A 13,556-nucleotide genomic window follows, 5' to 3' on the forward strand; every position below is an offset into this window, starting at 1 on the left:
GAAGGTAAGTAGTGAAATAATCACATACCAAAGTGCGACTGAAATGTGAGAGTAAAAAATGAACAGGATGCACTTTCAATAGGACCCACTTTATTCCTCCTTATCTGTGCACCCAATTCAAAGTTTAAAAAGGTTGCATAGTATGCATACCATTGTATTTATGCCAACATGTTTCATCGCCAAATAATTTATAGTGATTTCTTCAGGGCAAACACAGTCGCTTGGCACCAGCCGGGGACACCTCTTAGCCTTTCATTTGGGGACTGTCAAAAGTAAAAACACAATACACACATAAAATTCTCACTTAATGACCGATTCTACGTCAATGAATAAATTTGTATCTCTTACTCAAACCCATTCATTACCCTTGTTGAGCCATTGGTCTGCGTACCAGCTCCTTTTTATTTGTACTTTTGTTTTTATAGGTCACAGCACGAGCTCCATATGTCAGTCCTCGTAGTGGATCGGCATTCAACTGTAATGCAAATCTGGGGATAGGGAGAATTCTCATTAATCCCTACAGCTTTCATTCAATCATCTGTCCAACACCCCGAATTCAAGCTCAGTTACATCGAGACTCGCCACTTCAGCTACAACAAACGCAGAGCTCTCTGCCATTTAGGTGCATGCTTGTTTAAGTCCCTTTCTTCTGTACGTATAGAAAACTGATAACCGGCATTCACACTAACCCGGTATATTGCCTTAGAAAAGGGGCCAAACAGCTCACGAAATCACCCATAAAAGTGAATAAGGGGAATAAAACCCATCTACTTCTCTCCTCATTCAACTGTTTTACAATGATGTTTCACGAGGTTTAAACCGTCTCGTCAGTTAAAACACCGCCAAGAGAAAACTCGTAAACAGCACTTACTGCCAATTTTAAAGGGTTACACACGTTAGATTTAAACTGCCCTTCCGTTACGAACACTCCTCCTTACCACCCAAGGCCTCACGGAGCTCTTTATCTCCACCGGTCAGCCATATTCACCCTCTGCCTCTGTTTTTAGTCTTGCGCAGGACGACGGCAACGTCACCGCGTCACAACTATGGGTGCCATCTTAGATTGGGTAGGTTTAACAGAAACGATCGTTTTTAATCAGAAACGATCGTTTATAATCAATTATTCGTTTTACTTCCATTCGTCAGGAACTTATATGGTGCATTGACAACCCGCCCTGGTTGCACTATGCACATATACTGCTCCTCCTTAAGGACGAGTGTATTAGCAATCCCATAGGCATTAACACACGGCCTTCTCCAATATGATCAGTATCCCTACATTAAAACTCTGGGCACCATCTTAGAATAGAGCATCAGTACAACTTTCATTCCAACATTCGATAGGTTTTTCTCTTATCGAATCCACCGTTCCCTCTTGTGTTGCTGGTCTCTATTAATTTTCTTTTTCTTTTTCTTTTTCTTTTAAATTTTTAATTCTTTATTCTTTATTCTCTCAGAGTCGACCCTCTATATTGGGAAAGTGTTGATTTTCAATTTTAAATTTTAAAACACAGTTAGTATACTTAGCTATGTTAATCCAATTCTATCGCTACACTTTCTAATTATGTTTTTGTATTAAAAAAATTATGCCCTAAATTAACTAGTGTCATGGGGCCCGATAATGAATTCCCCAATAGTCTCAAATGTCATGTAGGTGCCCTCTTCCTATCATATATCGAAAGAAGCGCAATGGATTTTTCAGGAGAAGTCCGATCAAATCGGGTTAAACGATCAAATTGAATGGAGCAAAGCAAAATACTGAACTGTGAAACACCCCTTCTTATTATAGGATGCTGAGTGGGTTAACAAGAGATAGTAAAAGCTGGTCTTTCTTGTCAGACGATATCCCATATATGATAGGAAGAGGGCACCTACATGACATTTGAAACTATTGGGGAATTCATTATCGGGCCCCATGACACTAGTTAATTGTGGGCATGATTTTTTAAATACAAAAACATAATTAGAAAGTGTAGCGATAGAATTGGATTAACATAGCTAAGTATACTAACTGTGTTTTAAAATTGAAAATTGAAAATCAACACTTTCCCAATATAGAGGGTCGCCTCTGAGAGAATAAAGAATAAAGAATTAAAAATTAAAAAGAAAAAGAAAAAGAAAATTAATAGAGACCAGCAACACAAGAGGGAACGGTGGATTCGATAAGAGAAATACCTATCGAATGTTGGAATGAAAGTTGTACTGATGCTCTATTCTAAGATGGTGCCCAGAGTTTTAATGTAGGGATACTGATCATATTGGAGGGGGCCGTGTGTTAATGCCTATGGGATTGCTAATACACTTGTCCTTAAGGAGGAGAAGTATATGTGCATAGTGCAACCTGGGCGGGTTGTCAATGCACCATATAAGTTCCTGACGAATGGAAGTAAAACGAATAATTGATTATAAACGATCGTTTCTGATTAAATACGATCGTTTCTGTTAAACCTGCCCAATCTAAGATGGCGCCCATAGTTGTGACGCGGTGACATTGCCGTCGTCCTGCGCAAGACTAAAAACAGAGGCAGAGGGTGAATATGGCTGACCGGTGGAGATAAAGAGCTCCGTGAGGCCTTGGGTGGTAAGGAGGAGTGTTCGTAACGGAAGGGCAGTTTAAATCTAACGTGTGTAACCCTTTAAAATTGGCAGTAAGTGCTGTTTACGAGTTTTCTCTTGGCGGTGTTTTAACTGACGAGACGGTTTAAACCTCGTGAAACATCATTGTAAAACAGTTGAATGAGGAGAGAAGAAGATGGGTTTTATTCCCCTTATTCACTTTTATGGGTGATTTCGTGAGCTGTTTGGCCCCTTTTCTAAGGCAATATACCGGGTTAGTGTGAATGCCGGTTATCAGTTTTCTATACGTACAGAAGAAAGGGACTTAAACAAGCATGCACCTAAATGGCAGAGAGCTCTGCGTTTGTTGTAGCTGAAGTGGCGAGTCTCGATATAACTGAGCTTGAATTCGGGGTGTTGGACAGATGATTGAATGAAAGCTGTAGGGATTAATGAGAATTCTCCCTATCCCCAGATTTGCATTACAGTTGAATGCCGATCCACTACGAGGACTCACATATGGAGCTCGTGCTGTGACCTATAAAAACAAAAGTACAAATAAAAAGGAGCTGGTACGCAGACCAATGGCTCAACAAGGGTAATGAATGGGTTTGAGTAAGAGATACAAATTTATTCATTGACGTAGAATTGGTCATTAAGTGAGAATTTTATGTGTGTATTGTGTTTTTACTTTTGGCAGTCCCCAAATGAAAGGCTAAGAGGTGTCCCCGGCTGGTGCCAAGCGACTGTGTTTGCCCTGAAGAAATCGCTATAAATTATTTGGCGATGAAACATGTTGGCATAAATACAATGGTATGCATACTATGCAACCTTTTTAAGCTTTGAATTGGGTGCACAGATAAGGAGGAATAAAGTGGGTCCTATTGAAAGTGCATCCTGTTCCTTTTTTACTCTCACATTTCAGTCGCACTTTGGTATGTGATTATTTCACTACTTACCTTCACATTTTGAGTTAATTGTGTGGACACTTTATTTATTACTTTTGGGCAAGATGACAACCGATGATGATAAAAGTGGGCAGAGCTGGTGAGTACCAATCAGCAAACTCAATTGGTGTTGCGCACGTGAGGTGTCATCTTGTCTCTTCACATTTTTTTCAAAAGTTTTTTTCAAAGGATTGTTAAAAACACCCGGTGTATGTGACGGGCAAGTTCTTACACTGAGAGGATCATATGTGGGGATTGCCATAAGTAACAACTCTGTATTAAAAATGGAAGGTGAATGGCTGTCGGTGACTACCCCAACTTAAGAAAAAAGAGGGGAGTATAAAATACCCAAAGATATAGGGATTTAAACCGCAGTTGATGTGTTATATATACCTTCTTAGACCCAGTCTTGTATATATGTTTATTGCTTGAGAGGAGGGCGACTTTGGGTTTATTTCCCTCTAAAGCTCCTTATTGTCTGCGTTTTTATTGTGCCTTGGGACTTGCCATATGAGCCAAGATGTTATGAAATCCTGCACTCAGTGTACCATTACCGTGTGTGTAGATTTAGATTCCGTATATAGGTTTCCTGATTTATGCCCTTATATAGGTACAATTCATATTGCCCTTATTTAGGCATTGTCCATGCTAACCAAATACAGGCATTGTCTCCTATATCCGTCCGTCCACGTCACAACGAGTACGTGGAAAACCAGACTCTTAAGCCTTTAGGAATTTCCCTTGCTTGGATATTGATGTCTCCAAGAACTCATTTAGTATGCATGAACATCTATTCCTTAGGGGTTCATTCATGAAGTTCCGATGACCGACTTTTACGTCAATACAGGCATTCCTAAACACCTAAAAGGTATAAATATACCTGCACTTGCCCTGGCAAACCACGGTTCCGGCACGATCTAGCTCGACTGCCTACTTGCGGTTCGCCACGACAAGTTTGGAAGGAGATCGAGTTCCAGCCTGACCCACTGACCAGACGCTGTCATCCTCTTCGCAGAGAATCCAGCTCCATTGCTCCTGGCTTCCCTTGCAGGGTGTTAGATATCGAGTCCCGGAAAAGAGATTCCAACCTCGCACATTCTAAGGTATGGAGCAGACAAGAACATAGAGAAACGTTTGGCAACTCTTGGCAAAACTGTAGCTATAGTTAGCTATACTTTAGAAAACAGCACCTACTTCTTACCTCATACTACACTTAGGTTAGGTACACTGGGGTAGAACTATTTAGAAGCATCAGATGAGTATTCACCTTTTAGCCTGTGTTATTTATGTATGTATTTTAATTAATATATGTCATAGCTACAAACCATGCTATTGCAGTATTATTTTATCTTACTGCTAACTCTGTACATATTGTACTTTGCAGCCTGTCTTACGATTGTAGCAGTTCATATCTCTTGCATGAGAAATAAGACTATTCAATAAACCCTTTCTATTGAAACGCCCCTCTCATTTCTGTGCACCTCTGTAGAAAAACGAAGCGTGCACGATTGACTGAGTGAAGCTGTTATCTATTGTTTCCACAATTCTGAGATTGTTCCGACTCTAATGAAAACAAAGTTGTCATGTTTATGCGTTTGTCAGAAACTAATCCCTTCTTGTGTATTCGAGAAGTTTCTAGTGACCTCTGAGTTAGCTGGCACACACAAGTAATTAAGTTTAATGTACTCGATAGAGACATACTGACCTCAGTCCTATGTCAAATCTATAGTGTATATTATTCCAATGCGCAGAGCCAATCAGGGATATAGGAACTACACTACACTGTGAGTTAATCTCATCTGCCCCCTGAAACACAGCAAACCTGTTACCCACCACACAATTAAACATAGAGCTACCCGAGTCTCCTTGTCTCTTTAGCCCCTCACTGAGTTACAGTGCTGAAGCTACCTTAGTCCTTACTACTTTCTCCATCATCAGGTCATGAATGAATGAATGAATAGGACATTTATAGAGCGCATGGCTACCAGAGGCCTCACAGCACTAAGAATGACACACCTAAAAACTGCGAATTTAACTGCTCAGGAGAACAGAAAAGTCTTGAGATGCTTACGAAAGATAAGATGGTTGGACTCAAGACGAATCACATCAGGCAACTGATTCCAACTTTTAGCAGCCATGACAGAGAAAAGACGGCCCCCGCAACGGGCTCGCTTGAATCTAGGGACAGTAGCAAGATGTTTCAACTCGGATCGAAGAGGTCTTCTGGGGACATACAATGAGATAATTGATTGAGGGATCGGAGGAGAGCTAGCAACCAAAGATTTGTGAACAATACACATAACCTTGAATTGAATTCTTTTATCAACTGGCAGCCAATAGAGTCCCCTGATGAACGGTTTCACGGATTCTCTATTATGAGCCTGCATAAGAAGTCATGCGGCACAATTTTGGACTGTTTGAAGCTTTTTTATAGTCGAACAGGAAGAGCCCAGATAAAGCACATTGGCATAATCAAGCCTGGATAAAATTAGTGCTTGTACCAGCAGCTTCCCGGCTGTAAAACGCAAAAGGGGCAGGATAGTTCGAATCATTTTAAGAATGGCATAGCAAGAGCCAGCAACCCTAGACGCTTGAGTTTTAAAACTCAGGTTGTGATCCAACCAAACTCCCAAGCTCTTCACTTGGTCCTTAGGCACCGGCATGTCTCCCAAACGTTTAGGCCAGAGAGTGCCACTCTCCAGGCTGATCGTTTTTCCCAGAAACATAAGTTCTGTTTTTGCCGCATTCAGCTTAAGGAAAGAAGAATCCATCCATGCTGAAACCTTTTCCAAGCAGTCCGCCAAGGTAGACTTATAGGCATCCAGTTGGAGGTGGCATTATTCTCAAATACTAGAAAAGAACGATCCGGGAGAAAGGACGCAAGCCATTTGTGAAGAATGCCAGTCACTCCACTTTCCTCACGTCTCGCCAATAGCAGTTGGTGATTTACCGTGTCAAAGGCCGCGCTGAGATCAAGTAAAATAATCGCAGCTGAGCCTCCGGCATCCAAGATTTTCCTCGACTCCTCTACTACCGCTAGCAAGGCAGTTTCAGTGCCCTGCTGGGGCCTAAAGCCTGTTTGAGAGGAATGAAGGCAATGGTTGCTTTCCAAAAAAGCGGAGAGACTAGAGTTCACATGCCTCTCACATATTTTGGAAATCCCAGGGAGTAACGAAATTGGGCGGTAGTTGGCAAGCACTCTGGGATCTAAGGTGGGCTTCTTCAAAATAGCTCTCACCCTAGCCTGTTACCAAAGAGAGGGGACAATCCCAGTGGAGAGAGAGCTATTTATTAGCTCAAGAATAACAGGAGCAATTGACTCAAATACCTGGTTAAGGATGCGGGGGGTGCTGCATCACTAGGGGAGCCAGATTTGATGCGCTCCAATTGCAATTTTAAATTTCCCAGGTCCATCAATGGAATAGACTCAATAAAAGGTTTTGAGGGAAGGGGTTCATTTCTAGTCAAAGGGGGAGTCACCCCCTCTCCTAAAACCGAAAGTGGAGGAAATGCCGAGTAAATATCCTGAATCTTGTTATAGAAGAAAAGAGCCAATTCGTTGCAATGACCTGAGGGCTCAGGGAGTTGCATACGAGATTTAGTCATTTTAAAAATTTCACGGGGTGAGTTAGCCGCTAACAAAATTTTATTTGTAAAATAATTAGATTGGGCAGATCTGATTTCAGCTTTGTAAACTCTAATGGAATCTCTGTATTTTAATTTCTCAGTGGTTGAGAAATCCTTTCTCCAGGTTCTTTCTTGGCGTTTACAAAGTTGTTTCAACTCCCTAAGTTCAGGGGTGTACCAGGCAGCGTCATGATTAACTTTTTTTCTAAATAGCTATTTTTTAGGGATATGGCTAAAGACATCTCAATCAGAAACACATATGCAAACGCATCTGAATACCGGATGCACAGCTTCAAAAGTTCAAGAAAACACTTTTCAAATTATTCTTCAATTACCTCAATCACTCATTCGCTTTACAAATTACATCTTCACAATGCATCTATTTAAATCAAACAAAATGCTCTTTTAATTGTTGAGTAATCAAATTCTTGAAAAATTTACAAAGAACAATACTTATGTTTCAAAAAACATTAATCATCGAGTCTGAAAAAGGTACTCAATGTATTCATTATTAACAATCCATATTGCAAGAATAATAAATTTCACAAACGAGGTTGATGTTGTGGTATATGCCCAATGCATTTCGGGATTACTCAAAAATCCCTTCTTCAGGGGCCTGTATAAACAAAATAAGAACAAACACAAGGATACTCAATTTGCTTAATCTTTCAATGTAAGGCTCAATAAACACATAATACATGCAAACCCAGAGTGGATAAACCCTGTATGCATACTAAACGCCAATATTATCGGTCAGAAACCTGAACAATCCCTTGGGAAAGCCCAAACCAGTGACGAAAAAATGGAAAAATAGAATGAAGTGAACATTAACAAAAAATAAACTGAGATGAAATAACTGCATTTTAAAAGAACCCGTGGATAAACGTTCTAGTGGATATAAACTGACAGTGTCAATCACGAAGTCCTGTGGTAGTTCTTAAAATGACCCTTACTTAACAACACCATCGCCTGTTGACTACATAAATCTTTTTGCCTGTCCAAATCCACAACTGTTGTACCCATTCATGGAAAATTCTTGAACGAACAGCAGATGCACTCCTAATGCTAAAATAAAAAAGCGAAAGTAGTAATTTTGTGTCAAGATCTACCCATTAAATGCGTAATGCTTTAATGCTGACACCGTGTCTGTGAGAAACTCGTGTAATAAACGCACCTTCAAGTCAAACGATGTCCCAAATGAAAACCTTTTACTCAGAACCTGTTTGATTTTGCAAAGAGCCGGTCAAGAGCCATGGTCAGACAATGATAACCTGTTCCAGCACCTGCGAATACAACGTGCACTGTCAATGACTCGTTATTAAATCTAAACACCAAAATACTCTCCTCTAATGAAAGAAATAAGTAGCTTCCTAAATAACCTCACCTCTCTCAGAACTTGTAGTTTGTATATGACACTTCTCTGAATCTGGACGAAGTCACAATCCCGCTCGATACTCTTGCGGTTTAAATCAGCATCCCTCTCGCGCGTCTGACGTAAACTTGATTCATTGTCAGGCAACATAAAAAGTGGACTGACCAAATTGCCGTACTGGCGAAGCTAACACTGAAAACGGACTGAATGCAGCGATACACGTATCCTCATAATAAGAATCAATGCAACAACCCTATTTTGTTACTCGACATCATGTCACCATAAATTATGATCACCTCAATTTTAATTATACTCCGTTCAATGAAGACGTGAAGAAATGAAATATTCACTACCCTTAAAGTCTCTGTATTTGTGCATGTAATATCTTTATTGCATGATCCTGTCCCCAACACTCCTAATCTCGTTATCTGATATGAATCCCCAGGAACTTGATTCATTGTCGAACAACATAGAAAGTGGACTGTCCAATTGCTGTACTAGCGAAGCTGACACTAAAAACGGACTGAATATCGCGATGCACATATCCTAATGATGAGAACCAATACCACAATCCTGTTTTTTACTCGACTTCGTGTCACCATGAATTGTGATCACCTAAATTTTTATTAAACTCCGTCCAATGAAGACGTGAAGAAATGAGATATTCACTGCCCTTAGAGTCTATGTATTTGTGCGTGTAATTTATTTTTGCATAATCCTGTCCCAAACACCCCTAATCTCGTTTGGTGTGTGATTCCATATTTGCTACTGATTCCATCCTCACCTGCTACCCACTGCCTATCTCATCTATATTACATCTCTTACTAATGCGGAACTAGATTAATTTGACGCACCTAGTCTGTCAACTCTCCTATTAACGAGCAATTATTTTGTAAAAAATAGTCCACGAACTGACCCAATGGTGTAAAAAGGGAATCACAACCTGACACTATGGGTCAGAATGGTGGATCATGTTGGCACTTGTGAACTTTTGGCAACATGTAAATTCTGGGTCGTCTAGGGTACGTGACTGACAGAAAACTATGTATCTGAGAAGAAATCCAACCCATGTCCTCTGCGTGCTGTAAAATTTGTTGTAGGGTGTCTTGAATCATATTAGTAGGATCCTGGACTATTTTTTACAAAAATTCGTACAGACATGGCGCAGTTATGTCAAGGATACCACCCACTTTTTGAATTTATTGAGTGCCAAAATTGTACAATTTCCCACGTCATGGTTACTGTGCACTATAGATGTAACATCTCTATATACTTCCATTACTTTAAAGGAAGGCATTGAAGCATGCGAATGGGCACTGTTACAGTTACCAGAGACAGGTGTCAACAAAGTTTTCATACTGGAACTTTTGACCTTTTGCCTGCAACACAGTTATTTTCAATGGCATGATCAATTTTATTTGCAGATTAGCGGCACCAGCATGGGTTTTTCCGGGGCACCGTCGTATGCCAACACATTTATGTCTAAATTTGAAGATTATCATATTTTTACAAATCCAGAATGGTCTACAAACCTGGCATTTTATGTCCGGTTCATAGACGACATTTTTCTGATTTGGAAGAACTCACAGTCATCACTTGAATTTTCCATCAAAGAATTGAGTAAAAAAAAAACATGGATACAATTCACACATAATATCAGTTCCGTGTCATTATCTTTTCTGGATGTATTGATTACCCAAAACAATGGAGTGTTAAACACCTCAGTGTTTTCCAAACCAACAGATCGCAATAATTTGCTGTTGTTTTCCAGCTTTCATCCTCCTTCACTATTACAAAATTTGCCTTATTCGCAGGTTTTAAGAACAAAAAGAATTACATCAGACAGCAGTCAGCTAGATAAGGCTATTAACCCCTTCAGTGCCCATGACGAGCTGGACTCGTCATGGGCTGCGGTGGCGCTGTGCCCATGACGAGTCCAGCTCGTCATGAACTCCGCCCGCTAATACAAAGCGCGGCACTGAGCGGGGAAAGGGGCGGGCATGCAAGGGGTTAAAGAGCAGTGCGCAAAATTCATATCACGTGGTTATCCCAACCACGTTGTAGTAAAGGCAGTGGATAAAGCAAAGGAAATTTCACGTAACACATTACTTTCTCCTAAATTAGGAATACAAGAGACACAACAAAGATCGGTGTTCGTTTCCAAATATTCCACTGAATCAGTCAAGATAAAAAAGATTATAAAGTCAAGATGGGAATTACTCCAGCAAGAAAATGAGTTCAATGGTTTATTTGATAACCAACCTTTGTTCGCATACACAAGAAGCAGTAATTTGAAAGAATTATTAAAAAAAACACATCATCCAAAGTCAGAAATGCACACAGGTATGCGTAAGTGCCATAACTGTGTCAATTGCAATAATGTGATAACGGGCAACTCTATCAATCACCCACATTCTGGAAAAAAGATATTGTTGAGATACAACGGAGACTGTAACAGCCTTAATTTGGTTTATGCAATAAAATGTCCATGTGGACTGTTGTATGTCGGCAAAACTTCTAGGAAGATTAAAATCCGAATTTCGGAACACAAAAGTTCAATCAGAACGAAAAGTCTTAAGTCTTATGTTGTCACACACTGGTTACAGCAACAGCACACTATCGCTCAGCTAAAATTCATGATTTTGGAAATCATTGAAGTGGAGTTAGGCATTGACAATGCGAAGAGATTAGCTCAAAGGGAAGTTTGGTGGACCAAAATTCTGAACACGTTAGTACCGGAAGGATTAAACGACAAATTGGAAATGGCGTGTTTCTTGTAATAGAAGATTGTAAGTACAGCATACATAAAACCAATTATCGGATCAATGCACATACATATTGTATTTCTTGGGTTTAAGATGTCATTGGATTCACGCAATGTTTCTTCTATATCTTTTCTGTTATCACAGTAAGTCTTTATTTAACTTTTGTTTCATACACTGGGAGACGTCTCTTGTTTAAATTCTCTCTTTCTTTAGGCTACAAGAACAACTGGCAATCATGTTTCACTTACAGTTTTTGTTTAGGCATACTATTGCTCGTTAATAGGAGAGTTGACAGACTAGGTGCGTCAAATTAATCTAGTTCCGCATTAGTAAGAGATGTAGTATAGATGAGATAGGCAGTGGGTAGCAGGTGAGGATGGAATCAGTAGCAAATATGGAATCACACACCAAAGCAGTGAGGATTCATATCCGACAACGAGATTAGGGGTGTTTGGGACAGGATTATGCAAAAATAAATTACACGCACAAATACATAGACTCTAAGGGCAGTGAATATCTCATTTCTTCACGTCTTCATTGGACGGAGTATAATTAAAATTTAGGTGATCACAATTCATGGTGACACGAAGTCGAGTAAAAAACAGGATTGTTGTATTGGTTCTCATCATTAGGATATGTGCATCGCGATATTCAGTCCGTTTTTAGTGTCAGCTTCGCTAGTACAGCAATTGGACAGTCCACTTTCTATGTTGTTCGACAATGAATCAAGTTCCTGGGGATTCATATCTGATAACGAGATTAGGAGTGTTGGGGACAGGATCATGCCATAAAGATATTACATGCACAAATACAGAGACTTTAAGGGCAGTGAATATTTCATTTATTCACGTCTTCATTGGACGGAGTATAATTAAAATTGAGGTGATCATAATTTATGGTGACACGATGTCGAGTAATAAAATAGGGTTGTTGCATTGATTCTTATTATGAGGATACGTGTATCGCTGCATTCAGTCCGTTTTCAGTGTTACCTTCGCCAGTATGGCAATTGGTCAGTCCACTTTTTATGTTGCTTGACAATGAATCAAGTTTACGTCAGACGCGCGAGAGGGACGCTGATTTAAACCGCAAGAGTATCGAGCGGGATTGTGACTGCGTCCAGATTCAGAGGTGTCATATACAAGCTACAAGTTCTGAGAGAGGTGAGGTTATTTAGGAAGCTACTTATTTCTTTCATTAGAGGAGAGTATTTCGGTGTTTAGATTTAATAACGAGTCATTGACAGTACACGTTGTATTCGCAGGTGCTGGAACAGGTTATCATTGTCTGACCACGGCTCTTGACCGGCTCTTTGCAAAATCATACAGGTTCTGAGTAAAAGGTTTTCATTTGGGACATCGTTTGACTTGAAGGTGCGTTTATTACACGAGTTTCTCACAGACACGGTGTCAGCATTAAAGCATTACGCATTTAATGGGTAGATCTTGACACAAGATTACTACTTTCGCTTTTTTCTTTTAGCATTAGGAGTGCATCTGCTGTTCGTTCAAGAATTTTCCATGAATGGGTACAACAGTTGTGGATTTGGACAGGCAAAAAGATTTATGTAGTCAACAGGCGATGGTGTTGTCAAGTAAGGGTCATTTTAAAAACTACCACAGGACTTCGTGATTGACACTGTCAGTTTATATCCACTAGAACGTTTATCCACGGGTTCTTTTAAAATGCAGTTATTTCATCTCAGTTTATTTTTTGTTAATGTTCACTTCATTCTATTTTTCCATTTTTTCGTCACTGGTGTGGGCTTTCCCAAGGGATTGTTCAGGTTTCTGACCGATAATATTGGCGTTTAGTATGCATACAGGGTTTATCCACTCTGGGTTTGCATGTATTATGTGTTTATTGAGCCTTACATTGAAAGATTAAGCAAATTGAGTATCCTTGTGTTTGTTCCTATTTTGTTTATACAGGTCCCTGAAGAAGGGATTTTTGAGTAATCCCGAAATGCATTGGGCATATACCACAACATCAACCTCGTTTGTGAAATGTATTATTCTTGCAATATGGATTGTTAATAATGAATACATTGAGTACCTTTTTCAGACTCGATGATTAATGTTTTTTGAAACATAAGTATTGTTCTTTGTAAATTTTTCAAGAATTTGATTACTCAACAATTAAAAGAGCATTTTGTTTGATTTAAATTGATGCATTGTGAAGATGTAATTTGTAAAGCGAATGAGTGATTGAGGTAATTGAAGAATAATTTGAAAAGTGTTTTCTTGAACTTTTGAAGCTGTGCATCCGGTATTCAGATGCGTTTGCATC

General features: G+C 39.6%; 1 long non-coding RNA gene across 1 annotated transcript; it reads left to right on the forward strand.

Moving 5' to 3' along the window:
• The first annotated feature begins 12,571 nt into the window (after positions 1–12,571).
• Positions 12,572–13,307, forward strand: LOC146812349 (uncharacterized). The gene is made up of 3 exons (XR_014965933.1): positions 12,572–12,640; positions 12,750–12,861; positions 13,199–13,307. It is a non-coding gene; the product is annotated as an uncharacterized LOC146812349 (long non-coding RNA).
• Positions 13,308–13,556: the final 249 nt, after the last annotated feature.

Source organism: Triturus cristatus, chromosome 7 (assembly GCF_964204655.1).
Source record: "Triturus cristatus chromosome 7, aTriCri1.1, whole genome shotgun sequence".
NCBI classification, from domain to species: domain Eukaryota; kingdom Metazoa; phylum Chordata; class Amphibia; order Caudata; family Salamandridae; genus Triturus; species Triturus cristatus.